The 21,035-nt window shown below is 50.3% G+C and overlaps 1 protein-coding gene across 1 annotated transcript in view; it reads left to right on the top strand.

Moving 5' to 3' along the window:
* Positions 1 to 21,035, top strand: part of MEIOSIN (meiosis initiator) — a 2,478,810-nt gene that overhangs the window by 1,970,826 nt on the left and 486,949 nt on the right. The window lies entirely within an intron of this gene.

The raw sequence follows: 21,035 nt of genomic DNA, 5'->3' as shown, positions 1-21,035 counted from the left end.
CTCGTTGTCATCGGCGAACTCGGCGTTCGCGGAGGGACTGCAGCTCCCATAATGCCATTCTCCGATAGTCCGGCGTTAGACACAGCACTCTGACAGTGAGGCTCTCCCAACGGTATCGTTTCCTCCACGGCAAGTAGCGAGACCGAAGGCTGCGGGACGATAGCGAGTTTCACAGGTAATTCCATGTCCTTACCGAGTGCTTTGTTACCTCGAGTATTGAGAAAGAGAGAGGGAACCTTAGGCATGGCGTCCTCGGAAGAAAGAGAATGCTCTTCTCTAGTCACAGCACTGACCGTAACCCCCTCCTGCAATGCTGCCGATGTTTTCCGAACCGAGGCATCTCCAATTGCTGGGCGCGTTTTCGCCAGCGGGAGAGATGGTTTAGAACGTGGAGCCCGGTGCTGACCCTTGGGGGGCATAGTGTCAAGCAATCGTGCCTTCGGCTTCAACGAAAAGAATATAAACTTCCCAGTCCAGCGGGGGCTTAGACGATAGATGAGCGGTATGTTGTACATGCGCTGCGATAACCACCGGAGCATCGTGAAATTAGGTAGAGTATCAGGCACTCGTTTTCCCACAAGGAGAGTCCGGGAGGGAGAGCAGACCGCTCACACAGCCAACTGTTTGGCCGCCATCTTGCTTTGCAGGAGGATTCGCCCAGCGTGTATGCAGCAGTCTCCTCCACCCCCTCCAACCATTTTCTCCCCGCAGCGCCTATCTGCGCGGCTAAGGCAGCACTTACCGCACCTGAGCCCTGGGAGACGGTAGCGAGTCGGTATCCTCGCCCAGCAGCCTATTTCCTGTGGCGGGGCGGGGCGGGACCGTGCAGGGATTCACAGCAGCGATACCAGCAAGCTCTGCTGTCGGCATCCAGTGAGCTGGATAAAGGTGGCACCGTAACGCACAATCCGCCGCTTTGCAGGTATAAATTAGTCCCCGACACCCGCAGCAATCGGCCGCCACTCACCACATTTAACGGCCCAGCAGGTCCGCACTCACCGCACCCCTGCTTTACCGGCTGATGTTACTTCGGCCTCCCCGCCATGTGGAGACCCCAGCTCTTGCGCAGCAATCTACGCCCGGAGGGAGTTCCAGGCTGCACAGGATTCCGCAGCGGCTCCCTTTGCGACCCTCCCTCACAGCCACATTCGGTTTCAGAGCAGCCTCAAACTCGCTTAGCTTGCACTCCACATTCCGGGCATCATCAATCTGCTTTTTGTGGCAGTTAGTATCTATTGGGCAGGATTATGTGCATGATAATATCACCAGGCTACGGGAGCCTCACCTCAAGGCGGCCATTCCGTTCGTGCGCCACCTAGCGCCCCCTCTTCTTAGCCAACCTTGCTTTGAGGTTGTTGGTCATCAGCATTTGTGTATTAGGCCGCTACACTCACGCACCATGGGTAAGTGAGATCTTACCTATGGTCCCTGAAGACTTACAGACTTTTCTAGCCCATAATATTCAGGATGGACGTGATCCTGCCAAACTTTTCATTTACTCATTCCTGAACATCTCAGACTCTCTAGGTTGGGCTATGTTTACCAGCATGTACTTCAGCCGCACGATTGGATGAGGTCCACTGCCTTCTCTAGAGACGTTCAGGGGAGTTTCTACAGCACCCACCTGTTTGGTAAGAAGGTGGATTTGGCCCTAGAATGTTCTAACGAGAGCTGGGCCATGGTACACTCCTTAGACCTTTAAGCTCCACTCCAGAAATCTCCTCAACAATTGTGTCCTTTTGTGGAATATCAAGGAGCTTGGCATATCAGAAACATCAGGTCCCTTCCCTTTCGAAGTCAGGGCCGTGGGCCCAACAGACAACAACATGACCCCTAGGGGCAGCACACATCTCTATGTTTTAACCCCTATCAAGGGGCTTGGCATATTAGCAACATCAGGTCCCTTCCCTTTCAAAGTAATGGTTGTGAACCCAACAGACAACAACGTGACACCCAGGGGTAACATACATCCCTATATTTCAACCCCCCAGCCACAACTTCCAGGCCTCTTTAGTACGCCCTTACCAGCTCACAGCAACCCAGCAGGAGGCAGTTTAAGCCACTTCCTGCAGGGGTTGTGACTAATCACATCTAACAAATGGGTCCTGCATATTTTCCAATGGAGCTATGCCCTGCCACTCCTTTTCAACCCACCACACCTGCCACCTACTTCACTCCACATCTCGATGGACCACATGCAGTTTCATGTCAGGACATGCAGGCTTTTTTTGGCCTGGATGTTATACCCACTACTTTCTTGTGCCGAAGATTGACGGAGGCCTCTGTCCTATGCTAGATCTCACTTAATGCTTTTTTTGCTCCAATATACATTCAAAATGCTCAGCTGAGCCAAGTTCTCTCTGTCCTGGATCCAAGACACTGTATGGTGGCGTTTGGCATGCAGGACGCTTATTTTCACATCCCTGTCTTGCAGGCTCACAGACAGTACCTGCGATTCATGGTGGGTTACAAGCACTTTCAACTTGTCAGGGTTCCTTTCGGCCTGACCATTGCCTCTCGAATGTTCACAAAGGTGATGGCACTGGCCATTGCCTATCTTTAGAGGTCGGGGATACCAGCTTTCACCTACCTTAACGACTTGCTGTTAACAGCTAGCTCGCCACAGTTAGTCATGGGCCACCTCCAGACCACGGCTTACCTCTTTACAACTTTGGCGTTCTCAGTGATCCTGCCAAGTGTAAGAAAGTGCCATCTTTCTTGCATGGTATGCCCCCACTTTTTGTTGAATTGCTGAATGTACTTTGACTGAGTGTGCCCTGGACTCCTGCCAATCAGGTGCCCAGGGCCTATGTTCCTTCACTAAAACAAACAAAACCCAAATTGGCAAACCCTGGCCACATGTCAGCCCCTGGTAAATGGTACCCTAGGTACCCAGGGCCTTGTGACCAGGGAAGGCCTCTAAGGGCTGCAGCACTCATTGTGCCACCCTTAGAGGCCCTGTACCCTTACACACACACACTGCCTTTGCAGGCTGAGTGTTTGGGTGCAAGACAAAAACAAAGTCGACATGACACACACCCCTGTGTGCCATGCCCATCACCTACACTGCCATGGCATACATCAGCCACCCCTCTAGCTGGGTGCCTTATGCCAATGGTGTGGGCACACGAGCAGGAGCCCTGTGCCCCTACAGTCCCCAGGTCCATTCCTGAGTACTGTAAGGGCAGTGCTGCCATTTAACAGTACATGGTGCTGAGAGCTCGTCAAACACGAACTCCACAGCACCATAATGGCAACACTGAAGACTGAGAAGTTTGGTATCAAACTTCTCAGCACATTAAACCCACACTGATGCCAGTGTGAGATTTAATGTACCAAGCACCCCAGAGGGCATCTTAGAGATGCCCCCTTAAACCTAACCTACAATCCACGTCTGCTCTGAGGCTGCCTAGGCTGCCACACAGCAGACATGTTGCTGGACCCCTGGGTGGGAGAGCCCCTGCTCTCCTGGGCCTGCAACAATGCACATCCTGGGCGAGGTGGTAAATCTCCTCCCCCAGGATGGGCAGGGGGAAGCTTCAAAGGCATGCAGCCTCTTTGAGCCTCCCCAGGCCACTGCAACCCCCCACTCTGGTGGGAAGCTTTGGCCGGAAACCCCAAATAAGGACAGGGGATGTGCCAGCCTGCCAACCCCACCCCTCAGGTGGGGGAGGTGAGGTGAAGCACATCTCCGGGCTCTCGCCATCTTGAAGATGGGGAGCCCTACCCTATCAGGACCAGGCTACTGTCCCCCTCCCACAGGAGAGAGGCAGGAATAGGGGGTGTACCCACCCCAGGACAGGGACCCAGTGGTCCCTGCCCTTCCCCTACCTGTAATGCCCCTAAATCTAGTATTTAGGGGCACCCTGAACCTTCTTTCCCCAGATTCCAGATTCAAAACTACAAAGAAGAGCAAGAAGAAAGAAGACTTGCCCTGCAGCTGCTAAAAAGAGGAAGACACCAACTGCTTTGGCCCCAGCCCTACCGGCCTGTCGATCCTCGAACCTGCTCCTGCTCCAACCCGTTACAACAAACAAATGATGGACGGAATGCTGACAATGCAGACATTCTCCCCCAGTCAAGAGATCTGGGTTAAATCCATCGTTCTTTTGCCCACTACGCCACCCCAGTTCAGACATGGCCATATGCAAATCAGTCTTGACCCTGTGCCTCATGGGAACAGTCCAGCCCGAACTGCCAAGCCATGTCTTCCCTGGACCGGAATCAAGCATCCTAGGACCGGTTTCTGGCTATCAGCCGTCATCAGCCGGGATAGCTTGACTCCAGTGGCGTAGTGAGCACGGGTCCCACGTCTGGGAATACCCATCCCACTTAGGGCGAAAAGCGTTACAACAAACAAATGATGGACGGAATGCTGACAATGCAGACATTCTCCCCCAGTCAAGAGATCTGGGTTAAATCCATCGTTCTTTTGCCCACTACGCCACCCCAGTTTAGACATGGCCATATGCAAATCAGTCTTGACCCTGTGCCTCATGGGAACAGTCCAGCCCGAACTGCCAAGCCATGTCTTCCCTGGACCGGAATCAAGCATCCTAGGACCGGTTTCTGGCTATCAGCCGTCATCAGCCGGGATAGCTTGACTCCAGTGGCGTAGTGAGCACGGGTCCCACGTCTGGGAATACCCATCCCACTTAGGGCGAAAAGCGTTACAACAAACAAATGATGGACGGAATGCTGACAATGCAGACATTCTCCCCCAGTCAAGAGATCTGGGTTAAATCCATCGTTCTTTTGCCCACTACGCCACCCCAGTTTAGACATGGCCATATGCAAATCAGTCTTGACCCTGTGCCTCATGGGAACAGTCCAGCCCGAACTGCCAAGCCATGTCTTCCCTGGACCGGAATCAAGCATCCTAGGACCGGTTTCTGGCTATCAGCCGTCATCAGCCGGGATAGCTTGACTCCAGTGGCGTAGTGAGCACGGGTCCCACGTCTGGGAATACCCATCCCACTTAGGGCGAAAAGCGTTACAACAAACAAATGATGGACGGAATGCTGACATCTCTTGTGGCCAGCAACCTCACAAACCCCGGAGGACCTGGCTACCTTTTGGCTCTAAGCCCCTGGGACTCCCATGAGTAGAGGCTCTACTCAAAACCTACCTCTAATCCCTGGCAGCAGCCCGGAACCGCGAACCCAGCACACTCTGCACCAGCCAAGCCTGGCCAGTGCCGGAGTGGACAAAGACCACGAGGACGACCCCACGGCGACTGTGACCCCGAGTCCGGCACCCAAGTACCTCCCTCGACACTCCTGAAGGAGCCTGCAGCCTCAGAACAAGGTGCCCCCTCCCAACCGCGATCAACAGAGGGTAAGATTTACCGACACCAAAAGGCACCCCTGCACGCGGCGCCCCGCGGCCCCCTGTGCCCAATCCCAGGGTACCTACCTATCCTCCAACTACCCAACTTACCTCTCGAAGTGGTGGTGGCACCTGAAGAATCCTCATCCCCGAGCTTGCAGTCTTTTTCCAAACCGGAGATTTCCCATTGAAATCAATTGAGCGCCCTGCACCCAGCCGCCGGAGTGGCCCTGGCAGTGAAACCTCTACACCTACCTACTTCCCCACTTGCCCTGAGTAAGTGACCAGGAGCCCAGCTCCCACAGCCGCGTGGCTTGCCAGTCAGCAGCCACCAACCAAGGCCCCCCTATCCCTCATAGGATAACATTGGGCCTAACTCTCTCTGCACCCGGCCGCCCTAGAGTCGCTGAGGGTGAACCAACTGTACCTACCTGACCCTGGGGGACCCCTGAGTCTATGCCCAGAACCTCAACTCTGCCAGTCGAGTACTTACCCTTAAACCGATAACTCTATTTTCCTCATAGGGTAACATTGACTGGCTTTTTCCTGAAATTTCTTCTAAGTGTGGACTTTTCAAATCTTAAAATATTCACCAAAAATCAGCCGAGTAAAGAAAAGGAAATTACTCACCTGGTCCTAGGTGAGCTCCCAGTGCTGGATCTTGGTGCCCAGCACTGACTCTGAAAAATACTTACAACTGTACTTACCCGTAACCCAATTTTCTTCCATAGGAAATCATTGACTGTTTTTCTGTGAATTTTCTTCTAAGTGTCAATTTCTGCAATCTTTAAATATTCTTTAAAAATCGTATAATATCTGAAAACGTAATTACTTACCTATTTTGGATAAAGGTCCCAGTATTGAGTCTAGGCACCCAGTACTGGATTACAAAAGTAACGAGAACACACTGTACCTGCAACTTGAAGTTTCTTCCATAGGGAATCATTGACTGTTTTCTTTGAAATATTTTCTGTGTCCACTTTTAAAATAGCTAAATATTGTTTAAAAATAATTACAGTAATTAAGTCGACTTTAATCACTTGATTCTGAGTACTGACCCAGGACTGAATCTAGGATCCAGTCCTGGAATTCAAAAAGTAATCTGTTGCAAATAACTTGAAATTTCCGTTGAGCTCAATGCATTGTTGTGTTTCAAATAGAGTTGCCTATTGCAACCACTTGTAACTGTTTACAAAATTCAATTGCATATTGCAAAAGTATTTATATGAAACATCTCATTCTGAGAAAGTATATTTTAAATCCAAGTGTTGGTTCTAAAATAAAACAAGCATATATTTTTATATATAAACCATTGGCCTAGAGTTCAGTTATTGAGTGTGTGAGACCATTTTCTGACTGAGTGTGTACAACAAATGCTTTACACTGTCCTCTGATACTGCCTTACTGCTCGACCAAGCTACCACTTTAGAGAGTAAGGTTATATCTAACTTTAGCCTCTGTCAAACCCTTGGGGACTGTGGACTCTGTACACCCTGTACCTATTAAGGAACAGTATATACAGAGCCACTTTCTCACACCAAGTCACACCTAACTCCTTTGCAGGGGCTCCCCTTCATTGAAGTCATCTTGGATACAGTCTGTTTTAAAGCCTTTCCTTCAGGCCAACGAGTCCAGGATATTCTCCCTGTCCTGGGTCTCACTAAGTATTATTCTGAGGCTTGTGGGCCTACTAGCCTCTAGCATCATGCTCGGTGACCATGCCTGCTTAACATACATGCTTTGAAGTGGGGTCTCAGTGGCCTAGCACCAAGGGAACATATTAGATTATTCCATGTGTCGGAGGAGCCTGTAAAAGTCCTGCTGTATTGGATGTTCAATCGCAATTGGACAAGTGTCAGACCGCTCCTCCTGCTCCATCCAGAGTTGATGGTGGTGACAGATTTGTTGCTGCTGGGTTGCGGAGGTCATCTTAGAAAGGTAGAGGTCAGAGGACCATGGTCTCCGACGGAGCCATGCCTGCACATCAGTTTGCTTGAGTTGTGGGAGATTCGCTTGGAGGTGAAGGCCTTCCGCCTCTCCATCAGAGGATGGCTGTTTTAGGTTCTCATTGACCACACCACTGCCATGCAGTACTGTAACAAGCAGGACATGGTGGGGATACCTAGATTGGGATCTTTTTAGATGGAAGACCCCATACCACAGAATGGAGAGGTGGGAGACTGGTGAATAGTCTGCACTTGAATAGAGTATACACCAGAAATAATGTTACCAAAGGCAGGTTAATCTTTTGTTTTGCTAACAGCACTCCCAAATTATCTAGACCTTTTTGGCCTTAGGGGAACTCTGACAGTGCACACTTGCACTTTACAAAGCAGCAGTCAGGTGCGGAGATTGGACACACTGTGTTTTCAGATTCTCTGCCACTTGCTAAGCTCAAGGACCACCACATGAACAAGGCCACTATCCCACCCTGGCACAAGAATCTGGTCACAAATAGAGAGGGTACAATTACCAATGTGAGAATACTTGGAAGATGGTTCCTGGTACCTGAACAGCACAATTTCCATGGGTGCAGTACTTTGAAACCGCAACATGGTGGGGATAACACTAGCAGGAATCGCACTTCTACTCAAAACTGGGGAGCCACATGGTTCAAGTGTTGGGTCAGTCATTGAGCTTTCCAGATACCGTCACGTTTTTCTACATCCATATTAACATTCACCGAGCCACAGCAGCCCAGATTACCTGCAAATGTTCCAACCAAGTGGGTACTCAGCAGACACAATCTCAGCAGCCACCACACATATTCAGACATGGTCAGCCTGTTCAAGATTCTTAGGCAGTGTTGCAACCCCAAGATGGTGGATGCCGGGAGGTGAGCCAAGTGAACTTTAGGTTTTCTGAGGCATTATTAGATAAACACTGCATGGTTTTTGAACTGAAGAAATTCAGCATTGTGGGGTGAATTCTAAAACAGTCCTCTGCTTGGATTCTGCAGAATTGTTGGTAGTTTGGTAGAATCCCAACTGCTTCTAAGCTTTACTGGCCACTGTGAGCCCCCACCTTTTTTGGACAGCTATCTCTTTGTCCAGGGCACCCCCAGAACTCCTCATTGTAGGGAAATGCTTTTCTTCGTGATATGGTTTGGACTGATGCTGCTGTTTTTTTTTTTTTTACTCTGAGGTGCACTGGGTCATGCCGACCAGGCCGCAGTGCATGTGCGCTGACCCCTTAACTATATGTGCAATTGGCTAATACCTCATTCGCATATGGAACTTACCTATAGGTCCCTAGTATATGATGTCCCCAATCCTCATACAATAAATGTTAACGGTGGACTTGAAAATATGTTGTGCGACCACCTCAGTGACATAACTCTGGGCTTGTCAATGTAGCCTAGTTGGGCAGCTTTTAACCCGACAACTGGATTATGGCAAAATAACCCTTTTTACAATGTCTAAAGCTTCCTTTTTAAGATTTATAAGTCACCCTGTAGTTAGACCTTAGAAGTACACCAGGAAGGGCATGAGATACTAAAAAGAAGGATGTGTTTAGTTTATGTTTTACATGTCTTAGCAGTGTAAACTCACCATAGTCATTTTCACTGTAGCAAGGCTAGCATTCCCTTTTACTAACATGAGGGTACACTTTTACCAAATACTTACTTCCATCTGGGGATACCAAAGATAGTACTTCAAGCTATCAAATTATTGGGATTAAATCCGAGTTGTTACCAGAGTTGGATTTAGGCTAATTATTAATATCAAGGGGCCTTTTGAAGCTCACCACTTTTTGCCTAAAAAGTTTCTAGTAACTGTTTCTGATTAACTGTGGCAGCTGTTGCCTGAGACCGCCTGATGCCCTCCTGCCAGGAGGTGTGAATGGCTCCCAAGAAATGAGAACAAAAGACCTGGTGGCGGGAGAAGGTGTGTCCTCCTCCTGACAGAATGGCCAGAGGGCTGTGCTCCAAAGATGGCCAAGCTTCAGAGGGTAAGCCGCATGTCACAGGCAAATGCGAGTCACACTTTAGCCTGCCCTCTCCTTTGTCTAGGTATACAGACTGGCATCTCTTCCAGAGAGGGAAAACCAGTTTTCTAGTAGGAGTTGCTCATTATACTTGACACACCTCAGGGGTGTTCCCATAACTCTAACCTAGGAAAGAAGGTTCTAACATTTTTGATTTTGTCAGAGATATTCACTATGGGATTGTTTTGTTGGTAATCCTCCAGGAAGTGATGTACGAGTAGGTAGAGTTGACCATGGGAATTTTATTCTCATTGCTTAGAGAGTCCTTTCCACCCACAAACTCGAAACTGGACGAACAGTGCCACTCCTGGATACCAGCCTAACAACTCTGCAGGACTTGGAAAGAACAGAAGGACTGCACTTGCTGAACCTGTGGACCACAGAAATCGAGGCTGCACCAAGTAGCACTGCACTTACTGAACTAAAGAGAGGACTTCAGGGAGGGGAATCCAACAACTAGTTGACTTGACTCATAATAGCCGAAAACACCTTTATGAGGCGTATCTTGCGGGTGCCGTTGCGCATCCCGGCGTTCTCAGTGCATGAGGAGCTGGGTCTCAGGTGCATTAGTGATCTTATAGCTCTTAGAGCGCTGCTTTGTTGGGGTAAGATATGGAATGGCAAAGGTTTACAGCTTAGCAGGTCGATTTTGTTGGATTGTTTATCTTTTGACCACATGCATAAAATCCCCTGGTTAGCGTATGTGAAGGCTGATTTAACTAGCCTAGGGAGGGCGAACATGTTTTATAATCATCATTTATTGTGCCCCGTGGGGAAAAAATGGCTAATGGATCTAATCTTTGCACGTGCCTCCATGCAGCATGAATAGCAGGACTTGGGAAAAACTATTGTACAAGGGCATTTATTATTAAAGTCGGAGCAGTGCATGGAAACTCATCCCTCCCAGTTATCCAACGATAGAGATATATTTGTGGTGTCTCGTTTTAGGTTTAACTTGTTACATTACCTTTTAGCCTCTCCGAGTGGCTGGGTCAGCCCAGGCGCTTTAGGGCCCTGTGGCTGCAACAATGTGTCTCCATAGGATACCCTTCCTTATTGCTGTGTAAACATTTTAGTATTCCTAGGAAGCGTTTTCTTTTACCACTTCCTAATGGATATATTTCAGGTTTTTTGTTTGCTGCTGTAAGATCTAGGTGTTCCAGGCCCGATTATTGGGGTTAGGGTTTCAAAGCTGCATTTGTCATCTGTATAGTACTGTATTTAAATAAAAAAAAAAAATATGCAGATTATGAATGTATTTATGGCTTTATGTGCTTTTATAATTGTATTTACAATTGAATAAAGATTTTATGATGATGATGACTAGCCTCTTGTTAAGCTCCAGAAACACAAAAACTAAAGAAGCCCTGTAAGTGCTCAGCTGGCCAGTTACAACTGGATTTGCCCTGGACCCCACTGGAGCATTTTAGTAGATCGAGTCCTAGCTCCCAAAAGGTGCCCCCTGGTCCTGGAACCTTGCTTGGTGCTAGAGTTTACTCTTTCGCCTGAAAGTGATTGCAACTTACGAGTCTAGAGCTCAAAGATAACGGTTTTTCACAAAGAGCCTGAGGCTACCACCCAACTGCTACTCAGCTCCTCGTCATTGTCAAAACCTCCCTAAGCAAACGACTTCAGATTGCGCCCAATGAAGTTTTACCAGTTTGCAGATGGCTTCGATGTTTTGGGACGAACCACCACGCCATGCCGCATACAAGATGCCCTCTGGGGCCCCGAACCTCTCTGCTCCTAAGCCAACTTTCTGGGCCGCCTCAGGGTCGTTCTCCTCGCCACACACGGTCTATCCCCGAGCCCTCCTTGCCGCCCTCAGAGGGCGCCGGCTCACCTCGGCAGGCCGCAACTCGACAGGACAGCCAAACCTTCCCGGGAGACAGGATTAAAGCTCTCCAATATACCGCTGACAATGCTGGCGCTGTGGCAAGTTATTTCAGAAGGCTTCGTAAAAGGGGGATCCCGGAATTTATTTGTGTCGGCGGGAGCGCCGTCAGGGACATCTACTTGGCCATCTTACCCAGCCACGCTCCCATGAAGACTGTCCTATTCATAGTCTGCATTTTTTTTTTTTTTTTTAAATGAACAGATACATTTGTTTTTCCCTTAATCAATTGTATTATTAGGCACCTTATCTAATTTCAAATACTTGATGTCTTGTAAGCAATTAATTCTTATTTTTAGATGAATACTTTTAACAGCACTTTCATCACCTTTAGAATATTTCCCAGGTGCCAGGCTGCGGCCAGATGCTTTTACAGCAGTGCTACTGCGCTCCACTAGGTGGTGCAGTTTGGCTTCTCATTGACCTCCTTCCACAATGGAAGTGACAGAAAGAAGCACATATAAGTGCCACCCCTGGGTGCCAATCTTATTTTCTTTCTTTTTGCTCCTTTGAACGTGGACCTGGAGCTCTGCTCCATTTTTTTCATCTGGTGACGAATTCTTACAAATTGCTTTTTCAATGTGCAAGTGAGCGATGTCCCCACAGAAAATTACAGGGTTTCAAAGCAGCCTTTACCGTCGGAAACAGATGTTAGTGCTGGACCTGTACAAAATATGCCTTTGGTGTTTGGGTTTGAGGCACAGCTCCAAGCCGTTTGCCGAAATGTGTCCTCAGGCACACGAAGGTGATCCAGGAGAATGAAGCAAAGCAATATCTCACCTAACACTGAAAGAAGTCACAGATCTTAGGTAAGTCCTGCTCCTGCTCTAAGTCAAGAGCACCGACCCACCCCCGCTCTTTTCTTCACAGGCCAAGTTGTCTAGTAGGTAGAAGTCCAAGTCGAAGAAGAGGCATAAGTAGTCAAACTGGGACTTGACCCCATCCCACCACTCTCTGCCCAAGTAGCGGCCAGGAGGGCATCAAGGTGCCAACAAATCCCAATCTCTGACCATGGAGCCTATTCCACAACTGGTCCCTTTGTGCACTAAATTTTCTAGGCCATCAGCAATCCAGTAGCAGGTAGAAGCTTTTAAGGCGGCCATGGCTCCCTCTGGTTTGCCTTTGGGCTTCAAGGATCTCCATTTGGCTTGCATATTAAAAATGGTGTCATCTGAGCCCAAAGAACTTGTTGGGGATTCTGCACTGATGCCAACTTCCAGTTCGACTCCAAGACCTGCGTCAGTCCCGTCTTCGCTGACACCGTCCAAACATCGCCAGAGGTTGATCCCTTGCCAATCCCAGAGTCTGACCCCTAACCGGATCCGTGTCGACCCCACCCAAGGTTGCGCTTTGACTCCACTTCACTGCACCAGATTTTTGCATGCTCTGATTCAGATGAAACACTTCCTTTATCACAGAGTCATCCTCAGATGGTCCATCATCAATTTGGCTCAGATTCTGATTGTAGTTAGCCACACCTGATAATGACAATGGTTATGATAGAAATGATCCCTCCTCCTCCCCTACCCCCTGATAGTTTCTGTATGGGCTTGATGCTTCTCCTGATCCAGGGTTGATTTCACCCTTTGCACTCTGGTCTCTGAAGGAAACATGGCTCCACATCGACCTGTTGGAATTGCAGGCCATTTGCTTGGCATTGACGGCCTTACAGCTGTCCATCTAGGGAAGGCTGGTGCAGGTTCTAATGGACAGCACCACTACCATATGGTACTGCAACAAGCAAGGCAGAGTGGAGTCCGGGGTCCTGTTCTAGGAGTCCCTGCGCCTCTGATGTTGGTTAGTTTGTCAGTGCATCTCTCTGATTACGGATCAACTGGAGGGATCTTTAAACACCAGGGCAGGTGAGCTCAACCAAAAACGCCTGATGGCACCTGACTGGGCTGTTACACCACTCAGTGGCACAGGACATCGTGCAGCACTGGGAACATTCTTCGTGTTGGAGTTCCCAAGAATGCTCTCTCGGAGTTAAATTCAGGCTACAGTAGAGTGCATCTCAGTCTGCCTCTGCCTCGCCTGTCGCAAGTTTTGAAGAAGATCAGGAAGAACCTGACTTAAGTCATTGGATTGGGCCAGAAAAGTGTGATAACCAGAACTCCTGGGGATGAGCAAATGTACTCCAATCAAGCTGTCACTTTGAGATGAACTTCAGTCGCAGCACCAGGGCAGGGCCTTGCACCAGGGCCTGTGCAGCAGTATCTCCATGCATGGAGATTGAAAAGCAACAGTTTATTCCATTTGATTTCCCTCACGAAGATAGTGTTTTTGCCCACTGGACGCCTTTCTACCAAGTCGGTGTCCTCTGGGCGCTGAGGCATGTTCGTGGATTGGTGCATCAATTTCCAGATGACACCAATCTATTGGATGTTTTGTTGTTTGTCTTATCTTTAGCCCAGTGCTGACTTGCACTAACCACTGTTAAAGCCCACTTGTTGGTTCTTTTGGCTTTTTTGCATTTGCAGGATCAGATGACATTGATCACACAACCTGACATGATGAGATTTCTGAATAGTTTATAACAGAGGTTCCCGCTGAAGCCCTTGTTGATGCCACATTGGGAATTAAAATTTGGTCTCACATTTCTAATATGCCTCCCTTTTGAACCAATGCACAGTTGTCCAGTACCCCTTTTGACACTGATAATGGTCTTTCCGGTCTCAATCACATCAGCACGAGTGACCCGCAGGCACTCATTGTCCAGTCGCCTCATCCAACATTTTTTCTAGACAAACTGGTGTTGAGACCTCAACCTGCATTTCTGCTCTGCCAAAAGTAATAACACCTTTCCATGTCCTTCATGCTAACACCCTTCTTGCATTCTTTGCCCTACCTCATCCCTCAAAAGATTAGAGACTGCAAAGGTTGGATCCCAAGTGGGTCCTCAGTTTTTTACAGTCTGGTCCGTAGACGCGACCGGGCTCAAGTCATCTTGGTGGCTCCGGATTGGGCACGAAGGTACTGGTATCCCGAGCTACTCAGTCTGTCAATCAGTCCCCCGATACGACTGCCTCTTCAGGAGGACCTTCTGTCACAGCAGCAGGGGACTGTCCTCCACCCAAACCTGTCCAGTCTCCACCTCCATGCGTGGAGATTGAGCGGCGACAGTTGATGCCATTTGACTTGCCTCCTGAAGTCTGCGATGTGATTCTGGCAGCCAGGCGTCCCTCCACTAAAATGGTATACGCCTGCAGGTGGAACAAATTTGTGGGATGGTGCACAGCAAAGGCTGTGGATCCCCTTTCCGCCCCTCTTTCTGAGGTTCTTCTCTTCCTTCTTTCTTTGGCCCAGCAGGGCTCTGCTCTGGGCACTCTTAAAGGTTATCTTTCTACTATCTCTGCCTTTTTCCGGCTCCCTGATCAGTCTTCTCTCTTCAAATCCCCTGTTGTTTCTCGGTTCCTTAAGGGCATTACTCACATGTTTCCTCCTGTCCCTTTCGTAATGCCTCAGTGGGATTTGAATCTTGTTTTGACATATCTGATGTGCGCTCCCTTTGAGCCACTTCATAATTATCCTCTTCATCTGTTGGCGCTTAAGACTGCTTTCCTGGTAGCCATCACCTCTGCTAGAAGGGTGAGTGAGCTCCAGGCTCTCTCTTCTAAGCCTCCTTTCCTTTCTATCCATCCAGACAAGGTTGTGCTCCGCACTCGTCCTTCCTTCCTTCCTAAGGTTGTGACTGCCTTTCACATCGGGCAGACTGTTACGCTGCCCACCTTTTTTCTGCCTCCGCATCCCTCAAAAGAGGAAGAGGGGCTCTACCGTCTGGACCCAAAACGTGCACTCTCCTTCTATCTGGACTGCACAAAACAGTTCCAGGTGGACGGCCAACTCTTCGTTGGCTACGTGGGCGCTAAGAAGGGGCGGGCGGTGCACAAGCGGACCATCACTCGGTGGGTCATTTTGTGCATCAAAGCTTGTTACTCCTTAGCTGAAAAGGAACCTCCTGTAGGGCTGAGGGCCCATTCCACTCGGGCCACGGCGGCGACGACTGCCCTGGGTCGGGGAGTCCCCTTGCAGGACATCTGTCAGGCAGCAACGTGGGCCTCGCTGCACACGTTTGCCAAGCATTTTTACCTGGACAGCCAAGTCCGGAGAGGCGGCTTCTTTGTCCATTCTGTTCTCCAGGACTTTCTGGTGTGATTTTGGTTCACAGACCCACCACCGGGGTTGGTATTGCCTGGGTATCTATTCTATGGTGAGGAATCTAACTAACGTGTTTCTTTCAGATGAACAAGTTACTTACCTTCGGTAACGATGTATCTGTAAGAAACATTAGTTAGTTAGATTCCTCACCGACCCACTCATCCTCCCTGTTCTGCGAACCGATATCTAGGGTTGAGGTCATCCCTTCCAGGGCCCTAGAATCTTTTGGCACCAGTGTCGGTCTCTTGCTTGGCTCTGCGTTCCTGGCGCGGAAAGCTATGTACAAGATCTGACGTCAGCGCGCGAGGGCGGCGTCTAAGTACTCCGACAACGTCATTCCGGCGCACGACACCGACGATGGACGCGGAACCGCAGACGACGCCTAGCGACGCGCAAGGGGTATTGCTGACGAAAAATCTTTCCGGATCCAGCCTGACGCCTGGGGATATTCTAAGGTGAGGAATCTAACTAACTAATGTTTCTTACAGATACATCGTTACCGAAGGTAAGTGACAGGTTCTTTTAGCAGCCAGGGGATGAGGGTTATCGTGGCCCGTGGTTGAGAGTTGAAATTTGTGAGGTCAACCCTCACTGGGGAGTGATCTGAAATACCCCTCGGCAGGGCGCAGGATTGCGGAAGTGGCCAATAGATGCCGAATGTGTTAGGAAGTAGTCAATGCGGGATGAGCTCTTGTGTGTGTGTTAGAAAAGTATGTGTATCCATCCGACGTTGGTCAATCTCATAGCAGTGGTGAACTCTTCCATCATTGCACTGGGTTTTGCCCGTGGCCGTTGGGGGTACCTATCCCTCCGATCATCCATGGTCATGTTAAAATTCCCTCTCCCAGGATCAGGGTGCCCACAGAAAGGTCTGCTAGTATATTGCCCAGGTCTACCAGTGCCTCCTTGCCCAGTGCTGGCGGCAGATATATTGAAACAACATTCAGCGCTCTCCCCTCCCACTGCGCTTCTAGGACCGCAAATCCGCCCATGTACGCGTCACCATGAGTGCCAGGTTATTTTTAACGAGGATACCTGTCCCACGAGAACCTGAAGTGTATTCAGCGTGTATCAGTAATTTATAACTCCATCGTGTAAGGGCTTTACATTTATTCCCCACCATATGCGTCTCCTGTAATAATACCACATCGGGTGCCTGGCGTTTAAGATATTGCTGCACTACTCCCCGCTTAATTTTGTCTCCCAGTCCGTTTACATTCCAAGTGAGCACGGAGAGTGACGTTTCCATGTTAACCCCCATCATCTGAAATAAGGACAGACAAAGCGGACCATTCAGAGGCTCCCCAGGGCTCAGTGTCTACAACCTGCATGTGTGATGTATTGCGTTTCTTCCCTCCGATGCAAATATATTCCTATACAGCAGCGCTGTTCATGATTGTTCCCCCTCTATGGATATATTTATTAACGGAACTAGGACGTGACATCATGTGATCTGTGACTTGCAAACTCAACAAACCTTGAAACCCCACACCCCCCTCCCCAAACTCCCATCCCTCCCTGCCCGTGGATTTAGAACTACCCACACCCCAACTAGGCAGAGTGCCTCTTTCCCCCCCTAGAATACTCAAAGGTAGGGGCTGGCAGCCCTCCCACCCTCACTTATGCACATTTTACCTCATTCCACCAAAAATATCTGAGGCTTGTAGTCCAGCCTCTCTCAGGCTCCTTCACTCTCTACAATCTACCACTATCAATTTGTAGTCGCCTCCATTCCCCAAGCAGAGCCTGCAATCGCCCCTCAGTCAGGAGAAACTTTCAGATTCAGCCCGTCTGCCCCCCTCCCCGCATGCCCCCCATCCACGAACACTACATGGCAGTCCCAGTACCAAGGTGAACTTCATTTAGCTACGTGTTGTCTATCTCACACCTGTCTCGGATGACTCGCAGCCCGTCTCAGTCCCATGATTAGACCTGTGCGATCGGTGACCTCCAGTCCATTCTCTGTGCTGGCCACCCACCCGTGTCAGCCCTCCAGCTAGTCCCAGGCTTCCTCCGAGTGAGGTGAAGAACCACGTCTTACCCTCCGATTCCACCCTGAGTTTTGCTGGAAACAGCATGGCATATTTCACTTCATTCCCCATTCTTTATGTGTGCAGGGTCTATACAGGTCTATCTTCCATTTGTTATGTAGGAGTGTTAAATCAATGTCAGTATGTGAACGGATGGAGTCGGTAAACCATTTTATTAGGTGACGTCCCGACTCCAATACGTGAATATATTGCAGTAAAAGATGTGTTGGGGGCTCCTGTGTAATATCATCCCATTGACGCTTGAAAGTAATTATCCAGGAGGTATGATTGAGAAATTGCCAAGGGGGGACGCCTTCTTCCTCAACAAAAGAGAGTAATGGCCTCAGCTCACACTCTACAAATATGTCTCCTATAGTATGTATATTAGCATCTTGCCAGACAATAAGCGATGTCGCAGTAATTCTGTCTCCCCCTCTAGACATTCCTAGAATCTGCATCGCGGGGGCATACGTTATGACTTGCCTAGTAAAGTATAGGGTCCTGCGAAAACATTTTTGGGCTAACTGTATCAAAAATGGGAGGAACACGCTTGGTCTAGTACACAAATTTAAAAGAAAAGAAGCTTAACCGGTGTATACAGGGCCCCTCCTTTTACTGTGTCATCAAGGTGGAGTTCCTCCATCTATTTAGCAATCCATTGTATTTGGGATGTCAAATAGTAATGCTCCATATTGGGCAGGGCTAAATCACCAATTGTCTGGGGTAAATATAATTTGGCGAGCGCCTCCTTGCATCGTGTTATTCCATATGAGATTCCTCATCATTCTTTCCAGTGGCATAAAAAATGACCCCGATTGATACCGTGGGAGGTTCGCAAAATAATATAGCAGGCGAGGCAGCATCACCATTTTAACAATCGCCACTCTGCCTGCAATAGATAGGTGTATGTCTTCCAGAATTCAATTTGGGGCCTTAATGTAGCGATGGCTCTGGTTAGATTGCCATCCAGTAGATCCGTATCCGTGTGATATATACGAACACCTAGATATCTGAACACATCTGGCTGCCACGTCACCAGAGTGCCGTCCACCATTAATTGGGATGCATGTGCACTAGGAGTGAAGGGGAACAGACAGGACTTCTCTCAGCTCACCCTCAGTCCCGATACTTCTGCAAATAGTCTAAGAGTTTTTGATACGACCGGGGGTATCTCCTGTAAGTCCCTTATATGAAGTAGGATATCATCCGCATATAACAATAGAGCATGGAGTTCCGTCCCCATTGGTATGCCCCATTGAGCCGCAGAATGGCGCAGGGACAGTTCCAGTGGTTCTATGGCCAGAGAGAATATCAATGGGGAAAGAGGACACCCCTGTCGAGTTCCTCTTCCAATCAGAATGGGCATCGAGAAGAGGGTTTCCAATTGGACTCGCACAGTAGACGCGTCATAGAGCAATTGAACTAAATTAAGAAAATACGGTCCGGAGGAGCCTAGCGCGCAACCAAGATGGCCGCGTAGGTGCGAGGCTCCCGAGGACCTCCGCGACCTCCTGAATTAATCCTGGCGATATCCTGTCCTTGTTGAGGGGACTGTGTTTGGGAACCCGAGCGGAGGCGCCACCCGTTTTTTGGGCTCGAATCGGACCCCGAACACCGGTGGGAGCGTCGATCGAAGGTTGCGGCCTTCTCCTCGCCGGCCCCCCGGATTGGAGTGGTGGGGCGATCCGGGGACAAAGTGAACAACAGCGGCGAGCGGGGCTGGGCGACTCGCGTACCCCGCACTTTCACTTTCGCTTTTGCGCCCTCCTTGCTTCAAGCGGGGTCGGGCTGCGGAGCGGGGTGCGGTGGTGTGGTCTTGTCCAAGTGCCCGGCTGACCCGCCGGCTGTGGGTCGCCCTGCGGATCGGTGGTCGCCCCCGCCCCCCCCCGGAGCCCGTGAATTGGTATAGCGGCCTGTTTGGAGATCTTGGCACGACGGTGGAAGGGCCAGCATGTCCACCAAACAAGATGGCGACCGGGCGAAGCTGAAGACAACCCGCCGTGGCACGGCGCACCAGGCCAATAGTATGGATCGCTACACGCTCCAAAAGGGTTCGCCGGAGACATCGCGGTCACCCCCGGTGGGCCCGACGGAGGCATCTGACCCTCCGGGACGTCATGGGCGCCATCGCAGAGATGAAGGCCTCAGTGGACCAGCGTTTCGATACCTTGGCGCAAAAAATTGACTCGGTCCTGGTGGATGTGGGCCTTGTGAGGGCAGACTTGTCAAAAACAAACGACCGAGTCGACTCCCTGGCCCACACCACAACGAGCCTCACGACGGACGTGGTGGCCCTCCAGAAGGAGGTGCGCCGGCTTGGCCAGGTGAGCGCCCTGATGGACCGGCGACTGGAGGATTCCGAGGGTCGGGCCCGGAGGAATAATGTCCGTATTATTGGTGTGCCGGAGGGCCGAGAGGCGGAGGCGGCGGATCTCTTCGTGGAAGAATTGATCCTGACCCATCTCCAGCCCCGGGGGCTGAGTAAGCTTTTTGCGGTGGAGCGTGCCCACCGGGTCCCCGGGGGCCGCCCTAAGACCGGTGCCCCGCCGCGGCCTCTTATTGCCCGGATTTTTAATTTTCGGGATAGAGATGCCATCCTCCAGACCTCCAGGCAACAGGGACCGGTCAGGCTGGACAACACGGATGTACACTTCTACCCAGACTTTACTCCGGCGGTCCAGAAGCAGCGACAGAGCTTTCTTGGTATTAAACGTCGCCTAAGGGACCTAAACCTCAAGTACTCAATGCTCTTTCCGGCTAAGCTGAGGGTGGAGGTGGATGGCCGTACGCACTTCTTCGACCGGCCCGAGGCGGCTGGGGACTGGTTGGACACTTTGCCTGGAGATCGGGGCGGGGGGGGCGCGGCTGGCGGGGAGGGCCCGCCGGATCAGAATTGAGGGGTGACTGTATAGGCCTTGCTCGGGATGTTATTCCTTTACCACATCTTGCTTTCGTATGTTCCCCTCCCATGGAGGTCGGGTGGGGTCTGCTGGGGGCTTCCCTCCTCCTCTGGGGGACTAGTTAGTACTTAGCTATGGGGCGACAGGCACACTGCACTTTGGGGGGGCTGTCTGGGCTCATGCAGGGGTGCAGGGAGGGGGGAGTTCTGTTGGGACCGGGGGGTGGGGGGGGTGTGTTGTTTGTTAGCACCGCAGGGCAAACCCGCAACTGTCTTGTTGTTCTTAAGATGCTCGGTGGGGGACGACCGATTGTTTCGACGTATGATGGGGGGTAGGGATTTGACTGTGTTGTCATGGAATGTTAACGGCCTGGGGGATAGGATTAAGCGTGGTGTGGTCCTGCAGTATTTAAAACGCATTTCACCGGATGTTGTCTTCCTGCAGGAGACGCACCTTATAGGTAACACCTTTCATGCAATGAATCGGCGGGGATATCGTTTGGCGGCCCACTCCGGCTTCACTTCGGGCTCGCGGGGGGTGGGTATTATGGTCAAGAACTCGCTCCCGTTTGAGATTGACGAGGTGCGCCGTGATGAGAGGGGACGCTACACTGTTCTGGTGGGACGCATGGAGGGCAGAGTGTTTATCTTCATATCAGTCTATGTCCCGCCTGGGTTACAAGCCACTACATTTGCGGATCTAGGGCGCCTCCTTCTGGACCTTCCGAGTGGCCTGTTG

This window comes from Triturus cristatus, chromosome 9, assembly GCF_964204655.1.
Source record: "Triturus cristatus chromosome 9, aTriCri1.1, whole genome shotgun sequence".
Taxonomy (NCBI): Eukaryota; Metazoa; Chordata; class Amphibia; order Caudata; family Salamandridae; genus Triturus; species Triturus cristatus.
This window is presented reverse-complemented; position numbering and strand designations above follow the sequence as displayed.